Consider the following 23,564-nt stretch of genomic DNA (forward strand, 5'->3'; position numbering starts at 1 on the left):
AGCCGAAATCTTTTCATGAAAATTTTCAACTTTTTAGAAGCTGAAATACTTCATGAAAATGTTCGACTTTTTTAAAGCCGAAATCCTGTCGTGAAAATTTTCAACTTTTATGAAGCCGAAATCTTTTCATGAAAATTTTCAACTTTTTTGAAGCCGAAATCTTTTCATGAAAATTTTCAACTTTTTAGAAGCTGAAATACTTCATGAAAATGTTCGACTTTTTTAAAGCCGAAATCCTGTCGTGAAAATTTTCAACTTTTTTGAAGCCGAAATCTTTTCTTGAAAATTTTCAACTTTTTTGAAGCCGAAATCTTTTCATGAAAATTTTCAACTTTTTTGAAGCTGAAATACTTCATGAAAATGTTCGACTTTTTTAAAGCATAAATCCTGTCGTGAAAATTTTCAACTTTTTTGAAGCCCAAATACTTCATGAAAATGTTCAACTTTTTTGAAGCTGAAATACTTCATGAAAATGTTCGACTTTGTTAAAGCTGAAATGCTGTCGTGAAAATTTTCAACTTTTTCGAAGCCCAAATACTTCATGAAAATGTTCGACTTTTTTAAAGCCGAGATCCTGTCGTGAAAATTTTCAACTTTTTTGAAGCCGAAATACTTCATGAAAATGTTCGACTTTTTTAAAGCCGAAATCCTGTCGTGAAAATTTTCAACTTTTTTGAAGCCGAAATCTTTTCATGAAAATTTTCAACTTTTTTGAAGCTGAAATACTTCATGAAAATGTTCGACTTTTTTAAAGCCGAAATCCTGTCATGAAAATTTTCAACCTTTTTGAAGCCGAAATACTTCATGAAAATGTTCAACTTTTTTGAAGCCGAAATACTTCATGAAAATGTTCGACTTTTTTAAAGCCGAAATCCTGTCGTGAAAATTTTCAACTTTTTTGAAGCCGAAATCTTTTCATGAAAATTTTCAACTTTTTTGAAGTCGAAATCTTTTCATGAAAATTTTCAACTTTTTTGAAACCGAAATCTTTTCATGAAAATTTTCAACTTTTTAGAAGCTGAAATACTTCATGAAAATGTTCGACTTTTTTAAAGCCGAAATCCTGTCGTGAAAATTTTCAACTTTTTTGAAGCCGAAATCTTTTCATGAAAATTTTCAACTTTTTTGAAGCCGAAATCTTTTCATGAAAATTTTCAACTTTTTTGAAGCTGAAATACTTCATGAAAATGTTCGACTTTTTTAAAGCCGAAATCCTGTCGTGAAAATTTTCAACTTTTTTGAAGCCCAAATACTTCATGAAAATGTTCAACTTTTTTGAAGCCCAAATACTTCATGAAAATGTTCGACTTTTTTAAAGCCGAAATCCTGTCGTGAAAATTTTCAACCTTTTTGAAGCCGAAATACTTCATGAAAATGTTCGACTTTTTTAAAGCCGAAATCCTGTCGTGAAAATTTTCAACTTTTTTGAAGCCCAAATACTTCGTGAAAATTTTCAACTTTTTTAAAGCCGAAATCCTGTCGTGAAAATTTGCAACCTTTTTGAAGCCCAAATACTTCATGAAAATGTTCAACCTTTTTGAAGCCCAAATACTTCATGAAAATGTTCAACTTTTTTGAAGCCGAAATACTTCATGAAAATGTTCGACTTTTTTAAAGCCGAAATCCTGTCGTGAAAATTTTCAACTTTTTTGAAGCCGAAATCTTTTCATGAAAATTTTCAACTTTTTTGAAGTCGAAATCTTTTCATGAAAATTTTCAACTTTTTTGAAACCGAAATCTTTTCATGAAAATTTTCAACTTTTTAGAAGCTGAAATACTTCATGAAAATGTTCGACTTTTTTAAAGCCGAAATCCTGTCGTGAAAATTTTCAACTTTTTTGAAGCCGAAATCTTTTCATGAAAATTTTCAACTTTTTTGAAGCCGAAATCTTTTCATGAAAATTTTCAACTTTTTTGAAGCTGAAATACTTCATGAAAATGTTCGACTTTTTTAAAGCCGAAATCCTGTCGTGAAAATTTTCAACTTTTTTGAAGCCCAAATACTTCATGAAAATGTTCAACTTTTTTGAAGCCCAAATACTTCATGAAAATGTTCGACTTTTTTAAAGCCGAAATACTTCATGAAAATGTTCGACTTTTTTAAAGCCGAAATCCTGTCGTGAAAATTTTCAACTTTTTTGAAGTCGAAATCTTTTCATGAAAATTTTCAACTTTTTTGAAACCGAAATCTTTTCATGAAAATTTTCAACTTTTTAGAAGCTGAAATACTTCATGAAAATGTTCGACTTTTTTAAAGCCGAAATCCTGTCGTGAAAATTTTCAACTTTTTTGAAGCCGAAATCTTTTCATGAAAATTTTCAACTTTTTTGAAGCCGAAATCTTTTCATGAAAATTTTCAACTTTTTTGAAGCTGAAATACTTCATGAAAATGTTCGACTTTTTTAAAGCCGAAATCCTGTCGTGAAAATTTTCAACTTTTTTGAAGCCCAAATACTTCATGAAAATGTTCAACTTTTTTGAAGCCCAAATACTTCATGAAAATTTTCAACCTTTTTGAAGCCGAAATACTTCATGAAAATGTTCGACTTTTTTAAAGCCGAAATCCTGTCGTGAAAATTTTCAACTTTTTTGAAGCCCAAATACTTCGTGAAAATTTTCAACTTTTTTAAAGCCGAAATCCTGTCGTGAAAATTTGCAACCTTTTTGAAGCCCAAATACTTCATGAAAATGTTCAACCTTTTTGAAGCCCAAATACTTCATGAAAATGTTCAACTTTTTTGAAGCCGAAATACTTCATGAAAATGTTCGACTTTTTTAAAGCCGAAATCCTGTCGTGAAAATTTTCAACTTTTTTGAAGCCGAAATCTTTTCATGAAAATTTTCAACTTTTTTGAAGTCGAAATCTTTTCATGAAAATTTTCAACTTTTTTGAAACCGAAATCTTTTCATGAAAATTTTCAACTTTTTAGAAGCTGAAATACTTCATGAAAATGTTCGACTTTTTTAAAGCCGAAATCCTGTCGTGAAAATTTTCAACTTTTTTGAAGCCGAAATCTTTTCATGAAAATTTTCAACTTTTTTGAAGCCGAAATCTTTTCATGAAAATTTTCAACTTTTTTGAAGCTGAAATACTTCATGAAAATGTTCGACTTTTTTAAAGCCGAAATCCTGTCGTGAAAATTTTCAACTTTTTTGAAGCCCAAATACTTCATGAAAATGTTCAACTTTTTTGAAGCCCAAATACTTCATGAAAATGTTCGACTTTTTTAAAGCCGAAATCCTGTCGTGAAAATTTTCAACCTTTTTGAAGCCGAAATACTTCATGAAAATGTTCGACTTTTTTAAAGCCGAAATCCTGTCGTGAAAATTTTCAACTTTTTTGAAGCCGAAATCTTTTCATGAAAATTTTCAACTTTTTTGAAGTCGAAATCTTTTCATGAAAATTTTCAACTTTTTTGAAGCCGAAATCTTTTCATGAAAATTTTCAACTTTTTAGAAGCTGAAATACTTCATGAAAATGTTCGACTTTTCTAAAGCCGAAATCCTGTCGTGAAAATTTTCAACTTTTTTGAAGCCCAAATACTTCATGAAAATGTTCAACTTTTTTGAAGCCGAAATACTTCATGAAAATGTTCGACTTTTTTAAAGCCGAAATCCTGTCGTGAAAATTTTCAACCTTTTTGAAGCCGAAATACTTCATGAAAATGTTCGACTTTTTTAAAGCCGAAATCCTGTCGTGAAAATTTTCAACTTTTTTGAAGCCCAAATACTTCATGAAAATGTTCGACATTTTTAAAGCCGAAATCCTGTCGTGAAAATTTGCAACCTTTTTGAAGCCCAAATACTTCATGAAAATGTTCGACTTTTTTAAAGCCGAAATCCTGTCGTGAAAATTTTCAACTTTTTTGAAGCCGAAATCTTTTCTTGAAAATTTTCAACTTTTTTGTAGCCGAAATCTTTTCATGAAAATTTTCAACTTTTTTGAAGCCGAAATCTTTTCATGAAAATTTTCAACTTTTTAGAAGCTGAAATACTTCATGAAAATGTTCGACTTTTCTAAAGCCGAAATCCTGTCGTGAAAATTTTCAACTTTTTTGAATCCGAAATCTTTTCATGAAAATTTTCAACTTTTTTGAAGCTGAAATACTTCATGAAAATGTTCGACTTTTTTAAAGCCGAAATCCTGTCGTGAAAATTTTCAACTTTTTTGAAGCCCAAATACTTCATGAAAATGTTCAACTTTTTTGAAGCCGAAGTCTTTTCATGAAAATTTTCAACTTTTTTGAAGCTGAAATACTTCATGAAAATGTTCGACTTTGTTAAAGCTGAAATGCTGTCGTGAAAATTTTCAACTTTTTTGAAGCCCAAATACTTCATGAAAATGTTCAACTTTTTTGAAGCCGAAATACTTCATGAAAATGTTCGACTTTTTTAAAGCCGAAATCCTGTCGTGAAAATTTTCAACCTTTTTGAAGCCGAAATACTTCATGAAAATGTTCAACTTTTTTGAAGCCGAAATACTTCATGAAAATGTTCGACTTTTTTAAAGCCGAAATCCTGTCGTGAAAATTTTCAACTTTTTTGAAGGCGAAATCTTTTCATGAAAATTTTCAACTTTTTTGAAGTCGAAATCTTTTCATGAAAATTTTCAACTTTTTTGAAGCCGAAATCTTTTCATGAAAATTTTCAACTTTTTTGAAGCCGAAATCTTTTCATGAAAATGTTCAACTTTTTTGAAGCCGAAATACTTCATGAAAATGTTCGACTTTTTTAAAACCGAAATCCTGTCGTGAAAATTTTCAACCTTTTTGAAGCCGAAATACTTCATGAAAATGTTCGACTTTTTTAAAGCCGAAATTCTGTCGTTAAAATTTTCAACTTTTTTGAAGCCGAAATCTTTTCATGAAAATTTTCAACTTTTTAGAAGCTGAAATACTTCATGAAAATGTTCGACTTTTCTAAAGCCGAAATCCTGTCGTGAAAATTTTCAACTTTTTTGAATCCGAAATCTTTTCATGAAAATTTTCAACTTTTTTGAAGCTGAAATACTTCATGAAAATGTTCGACTTTTTTAAAGCCGAAATCCTGTCGTGAAAATTTTCAACTTTTTTGAAGCCCAAATACTTCATGAAAATGTTCAACTTTTTTGAAGCCGAAATACTTCATGAAAATGTTCGACTTTTTTAAAGCCGAAATCCTGTCGTGAAAATTTTCAACCTTTTTGAAGCCGAAATACTTCATGAAAATGTTCGACTTTTTTAAAGCCGAAATTCTGTCGTTAAAATTTTCAACTTTTTTGAAGCCCAAATACTTCATGAAAATGTTCGACTTTTTTAAAGCCGAAATCCTGTCGTGAAAATTTTCAACTTTTTTGAAGCCGAAATCTTTTCATGAAAATTTTCAACTTTGTTGAAGCCGAAATACTTCATGAAAATGTTCGACTTTTTTAAAGCCGAAATCCTGTCGTGAAAATTTTCAACTTTTTTGAAGCCGAAATCTTTTCATGAAAATTTTCAACTTTTTTGAAGCCGAAATCTTTTCATGAAAATTTTCAACTTTTTAGAAGCTGAAATACTTCATGAAAATGTTCGACTTTTTTAAAGCCGAAATCCTCTCGTGAAAATTTTCAACCTTTTTGATGCCGAAATACTTCATGAAAATGTTCGACTTTTTTAAAGTTGAAATCCTGTCGTGAAAATTTTCAACTTTTTTGAAGCCCAAATACTTCATGAAAATGTTCGACTTTTTTAAAGCCGAAATCCTGTCGTGAAAATTTTCAACTTTTTTGAAGCCGAAATCTTTTCATGAAAATTTTCAACTTTTTTGAAGCCGAAATCTTTTCATGAAAATTTTCAACTTTTTTGAAGCCGAAATCTTTTGATGAAAATTTTCAACTTTTTTGAAGCCGAAATCTTTTCATGAAAATTTTTTAACTTTTTAGAAGCTGAAATACTTCATGAAAATGTTCGACTTTTTTAAAGCCGAAATCCTGTCGTGAAAATTTTCAACTTTTTTGAAGCCGAAATCTTTTCATGAAAATTTTCAACTTTTTTGAAGCCGAAATCTTTTCATGAAAATTTTCAACTTTTTTGAAGCTAAAATACTTCATGAAAATGTTCGACTTTTTTAAAGCCGAAATCCTGTCGTGAAAATTTTCAACTTTTTTGAAGCCCAAATACTTCATGAAAATGTTCAACTTTTTTGAAGCCGAAATACTTCATGAAAATGTTCGACTTTTTTAAAGCCGAAATCCTGTCGTGAAAATTTGCAACCTTTTTGAAGCCGAAATACTTCATGAAAATGTTCGACTTTTTTAAAGCCGAAATCCTGTCGTGAAAATTTTCAACTTTTTTGAAGTAGAAATCTTTTCATGAAAATTTTCAACTTTTTTGAAGCCGAAATCTTTTCATGAAAATTTTCAACATTTTTGAAGCCGAAATCTTTTCATGAAAATTTTCAACTTTTTTGAAGCCGAAATCTTTTCATGAAAATTTTCAACTTTTTTGAAGCTGAAATACTTCATGAAAATGTTCGACTTTTTTAAAGCCGAAATCCTGTCGTGAAAATTTTCAACTTTTTTGAAGCCGAAATCTTTTCATGAAAATTTTCAACTTTTTTGAAGCCGAAATCTTTTCATGAAAATTTTCAACTTTTTTGAAGCTGAAATACTTCATGAAAATGTTCGACTTTTTTAAAGCCGAAATCCTGTCGTGAAAATTTGCAACCTTTTTGAAGCCGAAATACTTCATGAAAATGTTCAACTTTTTTGAAGCCGAAATACTTCATGAAAATGTTCGACTTTTTTAAAGCCGAAATCCTGTCGTGAAAATTTTCAACTTTTTTGAAGCCGAAATCTTTTCATGAAAATTTTCAACTTTTTTGAAGTCGAAATCTTTTCATGAAAATTTTCAACTTTTTTGAAGCCGAAATCTTTTCATGAAAATTTTCAACTTTTTAGAAGCTGAAATACTTCATGAAAATGTTCGACTTTTTTAAAGCCGAAATCCTGTCGTGAAAATTTTCAACTTTTTTGAAGCCGAAATCTTTTCATGAAAATTTTCAACTTTTTTGAAGCCGAAATCTTTTCATGAAAATTTTCAACTTTTTTGAAGCCGAAATCTTTTCATGAAAATTTTTTAACTTTTTAGAAGCTGAAATACTTCATGAAAATGTTCGACTTTTTTAAAGCCGAAATCCTGTCGTGAAAATTTTCAACTTTTTTGAAGCCGAAATCTTTTCATGAAAATTTTCAACTTTTTTGAAGCTGAAATACTTCATGAAAATGTTCGACTTTTTTAAAGCCGAAATCCTGTCGTGAAAATTTTCAACTTTTTTGAAGCCCAAATACTTCATGAAAATGTTCAACTTTTTTGAAGCCGAAATCCTGTCGTGAAAATTTTCAACTTTTTTGAAGCCGAAATCTTTTCATGAAAATTTTCAACTTTTTTGAAGTCGAAATCTTTTCATGAAAATTTTCAACTTTTTTGAAGCCGAAATCTTTTCATGAAAATTTTCAACTTTTTAGAAGCTGAAATACTTCATGAAAATGTTCGACTTTTTTAAAGCCGAAATCCTGTCGTGAAAATTTTCAACTTTTTTGAAGCCGAAATCTTTTCATGTAAATGTTCGACTTTTTTAAAGCCGAAATTCTGTCGTTAAAATTTTCAACTTTTTTGAAGCCCAAATACTTCATGAAAATGTTCGACTTTTTTAAAGCCGAAATCCTGTCGTGAAAATTTTCAACTTTTTTGAAGCCGAAATCTTTTCATGAAAATTTTCAACTTTTTTGAAGCCGAAATCTTTTCATGAAAATTTTCAACTTTTTAGAAGCTGAAATACTTCATGAAAATGTTCGACTTTTTTAAAGCCGAAATCCTGTCGTGAAAATTTTCAACCTTTTTGAAGCCGAAATACTTCATGAAAATGTTCGACTTTTTTAAAGTTGAAATCCTGTCGTGAAAATTTTCAACTTTTTTGAAGCCCAAATACTTCATGAAAATGTTCGACTTTTTTAAAGCCGAAATCCTGTCGTGAAAATTTTCAACTTTTTTGAAGCCGAAATCTTTTCATGAAAATTTTCAACTTTTTTGAAGCCGAAATCGTTTCATGAAAATTTTCAACTTTTTTGAAGCCGAAATCTTTTGATGAAAATTTTCAACTTTTTTGAAGCCGAAATCTTTTCATGAAAATTTTTTAACTTTTTAGAAGCTGAAATACTTCATGAAAATGTTCGACTTTTTTAAAGCCGAAATCCTGTCGTGAAAATTTTCAACTTTTTTGAAGCCGAAATCTTTTCATGAAAATTTTCAACTTTTTTGAAGCCGAAATCTTTTCATGAAAATTTTCAACTTTTTTGAAGCCGAAATCTTTTCATGAAAATTTTCAAGTTTTTTGAAGCTGAAATACTTCATGAAAATGTTCGACTTTTTTAAAGCCGAAATCCTGTCGTGAAAATTTTCAACTTTTTTGAAGCCGAAATCTTTTCATGAAAATTTTCAACTTTTTTGAAGCCGAAATCTTTTCATGAAAATTTTCAACTTTTTTGAAGCTAAAATACTTCATGAAAATGTTCGACTTTTTTAAAGCCGAATTCCTGTCGTGAAAATTTTCAACTTTTTTGAAGCCCAAATACTTCATGAAAATGTTCAACTTTTTTGAAGCCGAAATACTTCATGAAAATGTTCGACTTTTTTAAAGCCGAAATCCTGTCGTGAAAATTTGCAACCTTTTTGAAGCCGAAATACTTCATGAAAATGTTCGACTTTTTTAAAGCCGAAATCCTGTCGTGAAAATTTTCAACTTTTTTGAAGTTGAAATCTTTTCATGAAAATTTTCAACTTTTTTGAAGCCGAAATCTTTTCATGAAAATTTTCAACTTTTTTGAAGCCGAAATCTTTTCATGAAAATTTTCAACTTTTTTGAAGCCGAAATCTTTTCATGAAAATTTTCAACTTTTTTGAAGCTGAAATACTTCATGAAAATGTTCGACTTTTTTAAAGCCGAAATCCTGTCGTGAAAATTTTCATCTTTTTTGAAGCCGAAATACTTCATGAAAATGTTCGACTTTTTTAAAGCCGAAATCCTGTCGTGAAAATTTTCAACTTTTTTGAAACCGAAATCTTTTCATGAAAATTTTCAACTTTGTTGAAGCCGAAATACTTCATGAAAATGTTCGACTTTTTTAAAGCCGAAATCCTATCGTGAAAATTTTCAACTTTTTTGAAGCCGAAATCTTTTCATGAAAATTTTCAACTTTTTTGAAGCCGAAATCTTTTCATGAAAATTTTCAACTTTTTAGAAGCTGAAATACTTCATGAAAATGTTCGACTTTTTTAAAGCCGAAATCCTGTCGTGAAAATTTTCAACCTTTTTGAAGCCGAAATACTTCATGAAAATGTTCGACTTTTTTAAAGCCGAAATCCTGTCGTGAAAATTTTCAACTTTTTTGAAGCCCAAATACTTCATGAAAATGTTCGACTTTTTTAAAGCCGAAATCTTTTCATGAAAATTTTCAACTTTTTTGAAGCCGAAATCTTTTCATGAAAATTTTCAAATTTTTTGAAGCTGAAATACTTCATGAAAATGTTCGACTTTTTTAAAGCCGAAATCCTGTCGTGAAAATTTTCAACTTTTTTGAAGCCGAAATCTTTTCATGAAAATTTTCAACTTTTTTGAAGCCGAAATCTTTTCATGAAAATTTTCAACTTTTTTGAAGCTGAAATACTTCATGAAAATGTTAAACTTTTTTGAAGCCGAAATACTTCATGAAAATGTTCGACTTTTTTAAAGCCGAAATCCTGTCGTGAAAATTTTCAACTTTTTTGAAGCCAAAATCTTTTCATGAAAATTTTCAACTTTTTTGAAGTCGAAATCTTTTCATGAAAATTTTCAACTTTTTTGAAGCAGAAATCTTTTCATGAAAATTTTCAACTTTTTAGAAGCTGAAATACTTCAAGAAAATGTTCGACTTTTTTAAAGCCGAAATCCTGTCGTGAAAATTTTCAACTTTTTTGAAGCCGAAATCTTTTCATGAAAATTTTCAACTTTTTTGAAGCCGAAATCTTTTCATGAAAATTTTCAACTTTTTAGAAGCTGAAATACTTCATGAAAATGTTCGACTTTTTTAAAGCCGAAATCCTGTCGTGAAAATTTTCAACCTTTTTGAAGCCGAAATACTTCATGAAAATGTTCGACTTTTTTAAAGCCGAAATACTGTCTTGAAAATTTTCAACTTTTTTGAAGCAGAAATCTTTTCATGAAAATTTTCAACTTTTTTGAAGCCGAAATCTTTTCATGAAAATTTTCAACTTTTTTGAAGCCGAAATCTTTTCATGAAAATTTTCAACTTTTTTGAAGCTGAAATACTTCATGAAAATGTTCGACTTTTTTAAAGCCGAAATCCTGTCGTGAAAATTTTCAACTTTTTTGAAGCCGAAATCTTTTCATGAAAATTTTCAACTTTTTTGAAGCTGAAATACTTCATGAAAATGTTCGACTTTTTTAAAGCCGAAATCCTGTCGTGAAAATTTTCATCTTTTTTGAAGCCGAAATACTTCATGAAAATGTTCGACTTTTTTAAAGCCGAAATCCTGTCGTGAAAATTTTCAACTTTTTTGAAACCGAAATCTTTTCATGAAAATTTTCAACTTTGTTGAAGCCGAAATACTTCATGAAAATGTTCGACTTTTTTAAAGCCGAAATCCTGTCGTGAAAATTTTCAACTTTTTTGAAGCCGAAATCTTTTCATGAAAATTTTAATCTTTTTTGAAGCCGAAATCTTTTCATGAAAATTTTCAACTTTTTAGAAGCCGAAATCTTTTCATGAAAATTTTCAACTTTTTTGAAGCTGAAATACTTCATGAAAATGTTCGACTTTTTTAAAGCCGAAATCCTGTCGTGAAAATTTTCAACTTTTTTGAAGCCGAAATCTTTTCATGAAAATTTTCAACTTTTTTGAAGCCGAAATCTTTTCATGAAAATTTTCAACTTTTTTGAAGCTAAAATACTTCATGAAAATGTTCGACTTTTTTAAAGCCGAAATCCTGTCGTGAAAATTTTCAACTTTTTTGAAGCCGAAATCTTTTCATGAAAATTTTCAACTTTTTTGAAGCCGAAATCTTTTCATGAAAATTTTCAACTTTTTAGAAGCTGAAATACTTCATGAAAATGTTCGACTTTTTTAAAGCCGAAATCCTGTCGTGAAAATTTTCAACCTTTTTGAAGCCGAAATACTTCATGAAAATGTTCGACTTTTTTAAAGCCGAAATACTGTCTTGAAAATTTTCAACTTTTTTGAAGCAGAAATCTTTTCATGAAAATTTTCAACTTTTTTGAAGCCGAAATCTTTTCATGAAAATTTTCAACTTTTTTGAAGCCGAAATCTTTTCATGAAAATTTTCAACTTTTTTGAAGCTGAAATACTTCATGAAAATGTTCGACTTTTTTAAAGCCGAAATCCTGTCGTGAAAATTTTCAACTTTTTTGAAGCCGAAATCTTTTCATGAAAATTTTCAACTTTTTTGAAGCTGAAATACTTCATGAAAATGTTCGACTTTTTTAAAGCCGAAATCCTGTCGTGAAAATTTTCATCTTTTTTGAAGCCGAAATACTTCATGAAAATGTTCGACTTTTTTAAAGCCGAAATCCTGTCGTGAAAATTTTCAACTTTTTTGAAACCGAAATCTTTTCATGAAAATTTTCAACTTTGTTGAAGCCGAAATACTTCATGAAAATGTTCGACTTTTTTAAAGCCGAAATCCTGTCGTGAAAATTTTCAACTTTTTTGAAGCCGAAATCTTTTCATGAAAATTTTAATCTTTTTTGAAGCCGAAATCTTTTCATGAAAATTTTCAACTTTTTAGAAGCTGAAATACTTCATGAAAATGTTCGACTTTTTTAAAGCCGAAATCCTGTCGTGAAAATTTTCAACCTTTTTGAAGCCGAAATACTTCATGAAAATGTTCGACTTTTTTAAAGCCGAAATCCTGTCTTGAAAATTTTCAACTTTTTTGAAGCAGAAATCTTTTCATGAAAATTTTCAACTTTTTTGAAGCCGAAATCTTTTCATGAAAATTTTCAACTTTTTTGAAGCCGAAATCTTTTCATGAAAATTTTCAACTTTTTTGAAGCTGAAATACTTCATGAAAATGTTCGACTTTTTTAAAGCCGAAATCCTGTCGTGAAAATTTTCAACTTTTTTGAAGCCGAAATCTTTTCATGAAAATTTTCAACTTTTTTGAAGCCGAAATCTTTTCATGAAAATTTTCAACTTTTTTGAAGCTAAAATACTTCATGAAAATGTTCGACTTTTTTAAAGCCGAAATCCTGTCGTGAAAATTTTCAACTTTTTTGAAGCCCAAATACTTCATGAAAATGTTCAACTTTTTTGAAGCCGAAATCTTTTCATGAAAATTTTTTAACTTTTTAGAAGCTGAAATACTTCATGAAAATGGTCGACTTTTTTAAAGCCGAAATCCTGTCGTGAAAATTTTCAACTTTTTTGAAGCCGAAATCTTTTCATGAAAATTTTCAACTTTTTTGAAGCCGAAATCTTTTCATGAAAATTTTCAACTTTTTTGAAGCTGAAATACTTCATGAAAATGTTAAACTTTTTTGAAGCCGAAATACTTCATGAAAATGTTCGACTTTTTTAAAGCCGAAATCCTGTCGTGAAAATTTTCAACTTTTTTGAAGCCAAAATCTTTTCATGAAAATTTTCAACTTTTTTGAAGTCGAAATCTTTTCATGAAAATTTTCAACTTTTTTGAAGCAGAAATCTTTTCATGAAAATTTTCAACTTTTTAGAAGCTGAAATACTTCAAGAAAATGTTCGACTTTTTTAAAGCCGAAATCCTGTCGTGAAAATTTTCAACTTTTTTGAAGCCGAAATCTTTTCATGAAAATTTTCAACTTTTTTGAAGCCGAAATCTTTTCATGAAAATTTTCAACTTTTTAGAAGCTGAAATACTTCATGAAAATGTTCGACTTTTTTAAAGCCGAAATCCTGTCGTAAAAATTTTCAACCTTTTTGAAGCCGAAATACTTCATGAAAATGTTCGACTTTTTTAAAGCCGAAATACTGTCTTGAAAATTTTCAACTTTTTTGAAGCAGAAATCTTTTCATGAAAATTTTCAACTTTTTTGAAGCCGAAATCTTTTCATGAAAATTTTCAACTTTTTTGAAGCCGAAATCTTTTCATGAAAATTTTCAACTTTTTAGAAGCTGAAATACTTCATGAAAATGTTCGACTTTTTTAAAGCCGAAATCCTGTCGTGAAAATTTTCAACCTTTTTGAAGCCGAAATACTTCATGAAAATGTTCGACTTTTTTAAAGCCGAAATCCTGTCTTGAAAATTTTCAACTTTTTTGAAGCAGAAATCTTTTCATGAAAATTTTCAACTTTTTTGAAGCCGAAATCTTTTCATGAAAATTTTCAACTTTTTTGAAGCCGAAATCTTTTCATGAAAATTTTCAACTTTTTTGAAGCTGAAATACTTCATGAAAATGTTCGACTTTTTTAAAGCCGAAATCCTGTCGTGAAAATTTTCAACTTTTTTGAAGCCGAAATCTTTTCATGAAAATTTTCAACTTTTTTGAAGCCGAAATCTTTTCATGAAAATTTTCAACTTTTTTGAAGCTAAAATACTTCATGAAAATGTTCGACTTTTTTAAAGCCGAAATCCTGTCGTGAAAATTTTCAACTTTTTTGAAGCCCAAATACTTCATGAAAATGTTCAACTTTTTTGAAGCCGAAATCTTTTCATGAAAATTTTTTAACTTTTTAGAAGCTGAAATACTTCATGAAAATGGTCGACTTTTTTAAAGCCGAAATCCTGTCGTGAAAATTTTCAACTTTTTTGAAGCCGAAATCTTTTCATGAAAATTTTCAACTTTTTTGAAGCCGAAATCTTTTCATGAAAATTTTCAACTTTTTTGAAGCTGAAATACTTCATGAAAATGTTAAACTTTTTTGAAGCCGAAATACTTCATGAAAATGTTCGACTTTTTTAAAGCCGAAATCCTGTCGTGAAAATTTTCAACTTTTTTGAAGCCAAAATCTTTTCATGAAAATTTTCAACTTTTTTGAAGTCGAAATCTTTTCATGAAAATTTTCAACTTTTTTGAAGCAGAAATCTTTTCATGAAAATTTTCAACTTTTTAGAAGCTGAAATACTTCAAGAAAATGTTCGACTTTTTTAAAGCCGAAATCCTGTCGTGAAAATTTTCAACTTTTTTGAAGCCGAAATCTTTTCATGAAAATTTTCAACTTTTTTGAAGCCGAAATCTTTTCATGAAAATTTTCAACTTTTTAGAAGCTGAAATACTTCATGAAAATGTTCGACTTTTTTAAAGCCGAAATCCTGTCGTAAAAATTTTCAACCTTTTTGAAGCCGAAATACTTCATGAAAATGTTCGACTTTTTTAAAGCCGAAATACTGTCTTGAAAATTTTCAACTTTTTTGAAGCAGAAATCTTTTCATGAAAATTTTCAACTTTTTTGAAGCCGAAATCTTTTCATGAAAATTTTCAACTTTTTTGAAGCCGAAATCTTTTCATGAAAATTTTCAACTTTTTTGAAGCTGAAATACTTCATGAAAATGTTCGACTTTTTTAAAGCCGAAATCCTGTCGTGAAAATTTTCAACTTTTTTGAAGCCGAAATCTTTTCATGAAAATTTTCAACTTTTTTGAAGCTGAAATACTTCATGAAAATGTTCGACTTTTTTAAAGCCGAAATCCTGTCGTGAAAATTTTCATCTTTTTTGAAGCCGAAATACTTCATGAAAATGTTCGACTTTTTTAAAGCCGAAATCCTGTCGTGAAAATTTTCAACTTTTTTGAAGCCCAAATACTTCATGAAAATGTTCAACTTTTTTGAAGCCGAAATCTTTTCATGAAAATTTTTTAACTTTTTAGAAGCTGAAATACTTCATGAAAATGGTCGACTTTTTTAAAGCCGAAATCCTGTCGTGAAAATTTTCAACTTTTTTGAAGCCGAAATCTTTTCATGAAAATTTTCAACTTTTTTGAAGCCGAAATCTTTTCATGAAAATTTTCAACTTTTTTGAAGCTGAAATACTTCATGAAAATGTTAAACTTTTTTGAAGCCGAAATACTTCATGAAAATGTTCGACTTTTTTAAAGCCGAAATCCTGTCGTGAAAATTTTCAACTTTTTTGAAGCCAAAATCTTTTCATGAAAATTTTCAACTTTTTTGAAGTCGAAATCTTTTCATGAAAATTTTCAACTTTTTTGAAGCAGAAATCTTTTCATGAAAATTTTCAACTTTTTAGAAGCTGAAATACTTCAAGAAAATGTTCGACTTTTTTAAAGCCGAAATCCTGTCGTGAAAATTTTCAACTTTTTTGAAGCCGAAATCTTTTCATGAAAATTTTCAACTTTTTTGAAGCCGAAATCTTTTCATGAAAATTTTCAACTTTTTAGAAGCTGAAATACTTCATGAAAATGTTCGACTTTTTTAAAGCCGAAATCCTGTCGTAAAAATTTTCAACCTTTTTGAAGCCGAAATACTTCATGAAAATGTTCGACTTTTTTAAAGCCGAAATACTGTCTTGAAAATTTTCAACTTTTTTGAAGCAGAAATCTTTTCATGAAAATTTTCAACTTTTTTGAAGCCGAAATCTTTTCATGAAAATTTTCAACTTTTTTGAAGCCGAAATCTTTTCATGAAAATTTTCAACTTTTTAGAAGCTGAAATACTTCATGAAAATGTTCGACTTTTTTAAAGCCGAAATCCTGTCGTGAAAATTTTCAACCTTTTTGAAGCCGAAATACTTCATGAAAATGTTCGACTTTTTTAAAGCCGAAATCCTGTCTTGAAAATTTTCAACTTTTTTGAAGCAGAAATCTTTTCATGAAAATTTTCAACTTTTTTGAAGCCGAAATCTTTTCATGAAAATTTTCAACTTTTTTGAAGCCGAAATCTTTTCATGAAAATTTTCAACTTTTTTGAAGCTGAAATACTTCATGAAAATGTTCGACTTTTTTAAAGCCGAAATCCTGTCGTGAAAATTTTCAACTTTTTTGAAGCCGAAATCTTTTCATGAAAATTTTCAACTTTTTTGAAGCCGAAATCTTTTCATGAAAATTTTCAACTTTTTTGAAGCTAAAATACTTCATGAAAATGTTCGACTTTTTTAAAGCCGAAATCCTGTCGTGAAAATTTTCAACTTTTTTGAAGCCCAAATACTTCATGAAAATGTTCAACTTTTTTGAAGCCGAAATCTTTTCATGAAAATTTTTTAACTTTTTAGAAGCTGAAATACTTCATGAAAATGGTCGACTTTTTTAAAGCCGAAATCCTGTCGTGAAAATTTTCAACTTTTTTGAAGCCGAAATCTTTTCATGAAAATTTTCAACTTTTTTGAAGCCGAAATCTTTTCATGAAAATTTTCAACTTTTTTGAAGCTGAAATACTTCATGAAAATGTTAAACTTTTTTGAAGCCGAAATACTTCATGAAAATGTTCGACTTTTTTAAAGCCGAAATCCTGTCGTGAAAATTTTCAACTTTTTTGAAGCCAAAATCTTTTCATGAAAATTTTCAACTTTTTTGAAGTCGAAATCTTTTCATGAAAATTTTCAACTTTTTTGAAGCAGAAATCTTTTCATGAAAATTTTCAACTTTTTAGAAGCTGAAATACTTCAAGAAAATGTTCGACTTTTTTAAAGCCGAAATCCTGTCGTGAAAATTTTCAACTTTTTTGAAGCCGAAATCTTTTCATGAAAATTTTCAACTTTTTTGAAGCCGAAATCTTTTCATGAAAATTTTCAACTTTTTAGAAGCTGAAATACTTCATGAAAATGTTCGACTTTTTTAAAGCCGAAATCCTGTCGTAAAAATTTTCAACCTTTTTGAAGCCGAAATACTTCATGAAAATGTTCGACTTTTTTAAAGCCGAAATACTGTCTTGAAAATTTTCAACTTTTTTGAAGCAGAAATCTTTTCATGAAAATTTTCAACTTTTTTGAAGCCGAAATCTTTTCATGAAAATTTTCAACTTTTTTGAAGCCGAAATCTTTTCATGAAAATTTTCAACTTTTTTGAAGCTGAAATACTTCATGAAAATGTTCGACTTTTTTAAAGCCGAAATCCTGTCGTGAAAATTTTCAACTTTTTTGAAGCCGAAATCTTTTCATGAAAATTTTCAACTTTTTTGAAGCTGAAATACTTCATGAAAATGTTCGACTTTTTTAAAGCCGAAATCCTGTCGTGAAAATTTTCATCTTTTTTGAAGCCGAAATACTTCATGAAAATGTTCGACTTTTTTAAAGCCGAAATCCTGTCGTGAAAATTTTCAACTTTTTTGAAACCGAAATCTTTTCATGAAAATTTTCAACTTTGTTGAAGCCGAAATACTTCATGAAAATGTTCGACTTTTTTAAAGCCGAAATCCTGTCGTGAAAATTTTCAACTTTTTTGAAGCCGAAATCTTTTCATGAAAATTTTAATCTTTTTTGAAGCCGAAATCTTTTCATGAAAATTTTCAACTTTTCAGAAGCTGAAATACTTCATGAAAATGTTCGACTTTTTTAAAGCCGAAATCCTGTCGTGAAAATTTTCAACCTTTTTGAAGCCGAAATACTTCATGAAAATGTTCGACTTTTTTAAAGCCGAAATCCTGTCTTGAAAATTTTCAACTTTTTTGAAGCAGAAATCTTTTCATGAAAATTTTCAACTTTTTTGAAGCCGAAATCTTTTCATGAAAATTTTCAACTTTTTTGAAGCCGAAATCTTTTCATGAAAATTTTCAACTTTTTTGAAGCTGAAATACTTCATGAAAATGTTCGACTTTTTTAAAGCCGAAATCCTGTCGTGAAAATTTTCAACTTTTTTGAAGCCGAAATCTTTTCATGAAAATTTTCAACTTTTTTGAAGCCGAAATCTTTTCATGAAAATTTTCAACTTTTTTGAAGCTAAAATACTTCATGAAAATGTTCGACTTTTTTAAAGCCGAAATCCTGTCGTGAAAATTTTCAACTTTTTTGAAGCCCAAATACTTCATGAAAATGTTCAACTTTTTTGAAGCCGAAATCTTTTCATGAAAATTTTTTAACTTTTTAGAAGCTGAAATACTTCATGAAAATGGTCGACTTTTTTAAAGCCGAAATCCTGTCGTGAAAATTTTCAACTTTTTTGAAGCCGAAATCTTTTCATGAAAATTTTCAACTTTTTTGAAGCCGAAATCTTTTCATGAAAATTTTCAACTTTTTTGAAGCTAAAATACTTCATGAAAATGTTCGACTTTTTTAAAGCCGAAATCCTGTCGTGAAAATTTTCAACTTTTTTGAAGCCCAAATACTTCATGAAAATTTTCAACTTTTTTGAAGCCGAAAATTTTTCATGAAAATTTTTTAACTTTTTAGAAGCTGAAATACTTCATGAAAATGTTCGACTTTTTTAAAGCCGAAATCCTGTCGTGAAAATTTTCAACTTTTTTGAAGCCGAAATCTTTTCATGAAAATTTTCAACTTTTTTGAAGCCGAAATCTTTTCATGAAAATTTTCAACTTTTTTGAAGCCGAAATCTTTTCATGAAAATTTTCGACTTTTTTAAAGCCGAAATCCTGTCGTGAAAATTTTCAACTTTTTTGAAGCCCAAATACTTCATGAAAATGTTCGACTTTTTTAAAGCCGAAATCCTGTCGTGAAAATTTTCAACTTTTTTGAAGCCGAAATCTTTTCATGAAAATTTTCAACTTTTTTGAAGCCGAAATCTTTTCATGAAAATTTTGAACTTTTTTGAAGCTAAAATACTTCATGAAAATGTTCGACTTTTTTAAAGCCGAAATCCTGTCGTGAAAATTTTCAACTTTTTTGAAGCCCAAATACTTCATGAAAATGTTCAACTTTTTTGAAGCCGAAATCTTTTCATGAAAATTTTTTAACTTTTTAGAAGCTGAAATACTTCATGAAAATGGTCGACTTTTTTAAAGCCGAAATCCTGTCGTGAAAATTTTCAACTTTTTTGAAGCCGAAATCTTTTCATGAAAATTTTCAACTTTTTTGAAGCCGAAATCTTTTCATGAAAATTTTCAACTTTTTTGAAGCTAAAATACTTCATGAAAATGTTCGACTTTTTTAAAGCCGAAATCCTGTCGTGAAAATTTTCAACTTTTTTGAAGCCCAAATACTTCATGAAAATTTTCAACTTTTTTGAAGCCGAAAATTTTTCATGAAAATTTTTTAACTTTTTAGAAGCTGAAATACTTCATGAAAATGTTCGACTTTTTTAAAGCCGAAATCCTGTCGTGAAAATTTTCAACTTTTTTGAAGCCGAAATCTTTTCATGAAAATTTTCAACTTTTTTGAAGCCGAAATCTTTTCATGAAAATTTTCAACTTTTTTGAAGCCGAAATCTTTTCATGAAAATTTTCGACTTTTTTAAAGCCGAAATCCTGTCGTGAAAATTTTCAACTTTTTTGAAGCCCAAATACTTCATGAAAATGTTCGACTTTTTTAAAGCCGAAATCCTGTCGTGAAAATTTTCAACTTTTTTGAAGCCGAAATCTTTTCATGAAAATTTTCAACTTTTTTGAAGCCGAAATCTTTTCATGAAAATTTTGAACTTTTTTGAAGCTAAAATACTTCATGAAAATGTTCGACTTTTTTAAAGCCGAAATCCTGTCGTGAAAATTTTCAACTTTTTTGAAGCCCAAATACTTCATGAAAATTTTCAACTTTTTTGAAGCCGAAATCTTTTCATGAAAATTTTTTAACTTTTTAGAAGCTGAAATACTTCATGAAAATGTTCGACTTTTTTAAAGCCGAAATCCTGTCGTGAAAATTTTCAACTTTTTTGAAGCCGAAATCTTTTCATGAAAATTTTCAACTTTTTTGAAGCCGAAATCTTTTCATGAAAATTTTCAACTTTTTTGAAGCCGAAATCTTTTCATGAAAATTTTCAACTTTTTTGAAGCCGAAATCTTTTCATGAAAATTTTCAACTTTTTTGAAGCCGAAATCTTTTCATGAAAATTTTCAACTTTTTTGAAGCTGAAATACTTCATGAAAATGTTCGACTTTTTTAAAGCCGAAATCCTGTCGTGAAAATTTTCAACTTTTTTGAAGCCGAAATCTTTTCATGAAAATTTTCAACTTTTTTGAAGCTGAAATACTTCATGAAAATGTTCGACTTTTTTAAAGCCGAAATCCTGTCGTGAAAATTTTCATCTTTTTTGAAGCCGAAATACTTCATGAAAATGTTCGACTTTTTTAAAGCCGAAATCCTGTCGTGAAAATTTTCAACTTTTTTGAAACCGAAATCTTTTCATGAAAATTTTCAACTTTGTTGAAGCCGAAATACTTCATGAAAATGTTCGACTTTTTTAAAGCCGAAATCCTGTCGTGAAAATTTTCAACTTTTTTGAAGCCGAAATCTTTTCATGAAAATTTTAATCTTTTTTGAAGCCGAAATCTTTTCATGAAAATTTTCAACTTTTTAGAAGCCGAAATCTTTTCATGAAAATTTTCAACTTTTTTGAAGCTGAAATACTTCATGAAAATGTTCGACTTTTTTAAAGCCGAAATCCTGTCGTGAAAATTTTCAACTTTTTTGAAGCCGAAATCTTTTCATGAAAATTTTCAACTTTTTTGAAGCCGAAATCTTTTCATGAAAATTTTCAACTTTTTTGAAGCTAAAATACTTCATGAAAATGTTCGACTTTTTTAAAGCCGAAATCCTGTCGTGAAAATTTTCAACTTTTTTGAAGCCGAAATCTTTTCATGAAAATTTTCAACTTTTTTGAAGCCGAAATCTTTTCATGAAAATTTTCAACTTTTTAGAAGCTGAAATACTTCATGAAAATGTTCGACTTTTTTAAAGCCGAAATCCTGTCGTGAAAATTTTCAACCTTTTTGAAGCCGAAATACTTCATGAAAATGTTCGACTTTTTTAAAGCCGAAATACTGTCTTGAAAATTTTCAACTTTTTTGAAGCAGAAATCTTTTCATGAAAATTTTCAACTTTTTTGAAGCCGAAATCTTTTCATGAAAATTTTCAACTTTTTTGAAGCCGAAATCTTTTCATGAAAATTTTCAACTTTTTTGAAGCTGAAATACTTCATGAAAATGTTCGACTTTTTTAAAGCCGAAATCCTGTCGTGAAAATTTTCAACTTTTTTGAAGCCGAAATCTTTTCATGAAAATTTTCAACTTTTTTGAAGCTGAAATACTTCATGAAAATGTTCGACTTTTTTAAAGCCGAAATCCTGTCGTGAAAATTTTCATCTTTTTTGAAGCCGAAATACTTCATGAAAATGTTCGACTTTTTTAAAGCCGAAATCCTGTCGTGAAAATTTTCAACTTTTTTGAAACCGAAATCTTTTCATGAAAATTTTCAACTTTGTTGAAGCCGAAATACTTCATGAAAATGTTCGACTTTTTTAAAGCCGAAATCCTGTCGTGAAAATTTTCAACTTTTTTGAAGCCGAAATCTTTTCATGAAAATTTTAATCTTTTTTGAAGCCGAAATCTTTTCATGAAAATTTTCAACTTTTTAGAAGCTGAAATACTTCATGAAAATGTTCGACTTTTTTAAAGCCGAAATCCTGTCGTGAAAATTTTCAACCTTTTTGAAGCCGAAATACTTCATGAAAATGTTCGACTTTTTTAAAGCCGAAATCCTGTCTTGAAAATTTTCAACTTTTTTGAAGCAGAAATCTTTTCATGAAAATTTTCAACTTTTTTGAAGCCGAAATCTTTTCATGAAAATTTTCAACTTTTTTGAAGCCGAAATCTTTTCATGAAAATTTTCAACTTTTTTGAAGCTGAAATACTTCATGAAAATGTTCGACTTTTTTAAAGCCGAAATCCTGTCGTGAAAATTTTCAACTTTTTTGAAGCCGAAATCTTTTCATGAAAATTTTCAACTTTTTTGAAGCCGAAATCTTTTCATGAAAATTTTCAACTTTTTTGAAGCTAAAATACTTCATGAAAATGTTCGACTTTTTTAAAGCCGAAATCCTGTCGTGAAAATTTTCAACTTTTTTGAAGCCCAAATACTTCATGAAAATGTTCAACTTTTTTGAAGCCGAAATCTTTTCATGAAAATTTTTTAACTTTTTAGAAGCTGAAATACTTCATGAAAATGGTCGACTTTTTTAAAGCCGAAATCCTGTCGTGAAAATTTTCAACTTTTTTGAAGCCGAAATCTTTTCATGAAAATTTTCAACTTTTTTGAAGCCGAAATCTTTTCATGAAAATTTTCAACTTTTTTGAAGCTGAAATACTTCATGAAAATGTTAAACTTTTTTGAAGCCGAAATACTTCATGAAAATGTTCGACTTTTTTAAAGCCGAAATCCTGTCGTGAAAATTTTCAACTTTTTTGAAGCCAAAATCTTTTCATGAAAATTTTCAACTTTTTTGAAGTCGAAATCTTTTCATGAAAATTTTCAACTTTTTTGAAGCAGAAATCTTTTCATGAAAATTTTCAACTTTTTAGAAGCTGAAATACTTCAAGAAAATGTTCGACTTTTTTAAAGCCGAAATCCTGTCGTGAAAATTTTCAACTTTTTTGAAGCCGAAATCTTTTCATGAAAATTTTCAACTTTTTTGAAGCCGAAATCTTTTCATGAAAATTTTCAACTTTTTAGAAGCTGAAATACTTCATGAAAATGTTCGACTTTTTTAAAGCCGAAATCCTGTCGTAAAAATTTTCAACCTTTTTGAAGCCGAAATACTTCATGAAAATGTTCGACTTTTTTAAAGCCGAAATACTGTCTTGAAAATTTTCAACTTTTTTGAAGCAGAAATCTTTTCATGAAAATTTTCAACTTTTTTGAAGCCGAAATCTTTTCATGAAAATTTTCAACTTTTTTGAAGCCGAAATCTTTTCATGAAAATTTTCAACTTTTTTGAAGCTGAAATACTTCATGAAAATGTTCGACTTTTTTAAAGCCGAAATCCTGTCGTGAAAATTTTCAACTTTTTTGAAGCCGAAATCTTTTCATGAAAATTTTCAACTTTTTTGAAGCTGAAATACTTCATGAAAATGTTCGACTTTTTTAAAGCCGAAATCCTGTCGTGAAAATTTTCATCTTTTTTGAAGCCGAAATACTTCATGAAAATGTTCGACTTTTTTAAAGCCGAAATCCTGTCGTGAAAATTTTCAACTTTTTTGAAACCGAAATCTTTTCATGAAAATTTTCAACTTTGTTGAAGCCGAAATACTTCATGAAAATGTTCGACTTTTTTAAAGCCGAAATCCTGTCGTGAAAATTTTCAACTTTTTTGAAGCCGAAATCTTTTCATGAAAATTTTAATCTTTTTTGAAGCCGAAATCTTTTCATGAAAATTTTCAACTTTTTTAAAGCCGAAATCCTGTCGTGAAAATTTTCAACTTTTTTGAAGCCGAAATCTTTTAATATAAATTTTCAACTTTTTTGAAGCTGAAATACTTCATGAAAATGTTTGACTTTTTTGAAGCCGAAATCCTGTCGTGAAAATTTTCAACTTTTATGAAGCCGAAATCTTTTCATGATAATTTTCAACTTTTTTGAAGCCAAAATCTTTTCATGAAAATTTTCAACTTTTTTGAATCCGAAATCTTTTCATGAAAATGTTCGACTTTTTTAAAGCCGAAA

Source organism: Labrus mixtus, chromosome 6 (genome assembly GCF_963584025.1).
Source record: "Labrus mixtus chromosome 6, fLabMix1.1, whole genome shotgun sequence".
Taxonomy (NCBI): domain Eukaryota; kingdom Metazoa; phylum Chordata; class Actinopteri; order Labriformes; family Labridae; genus Labrus; species Labrus mixtus.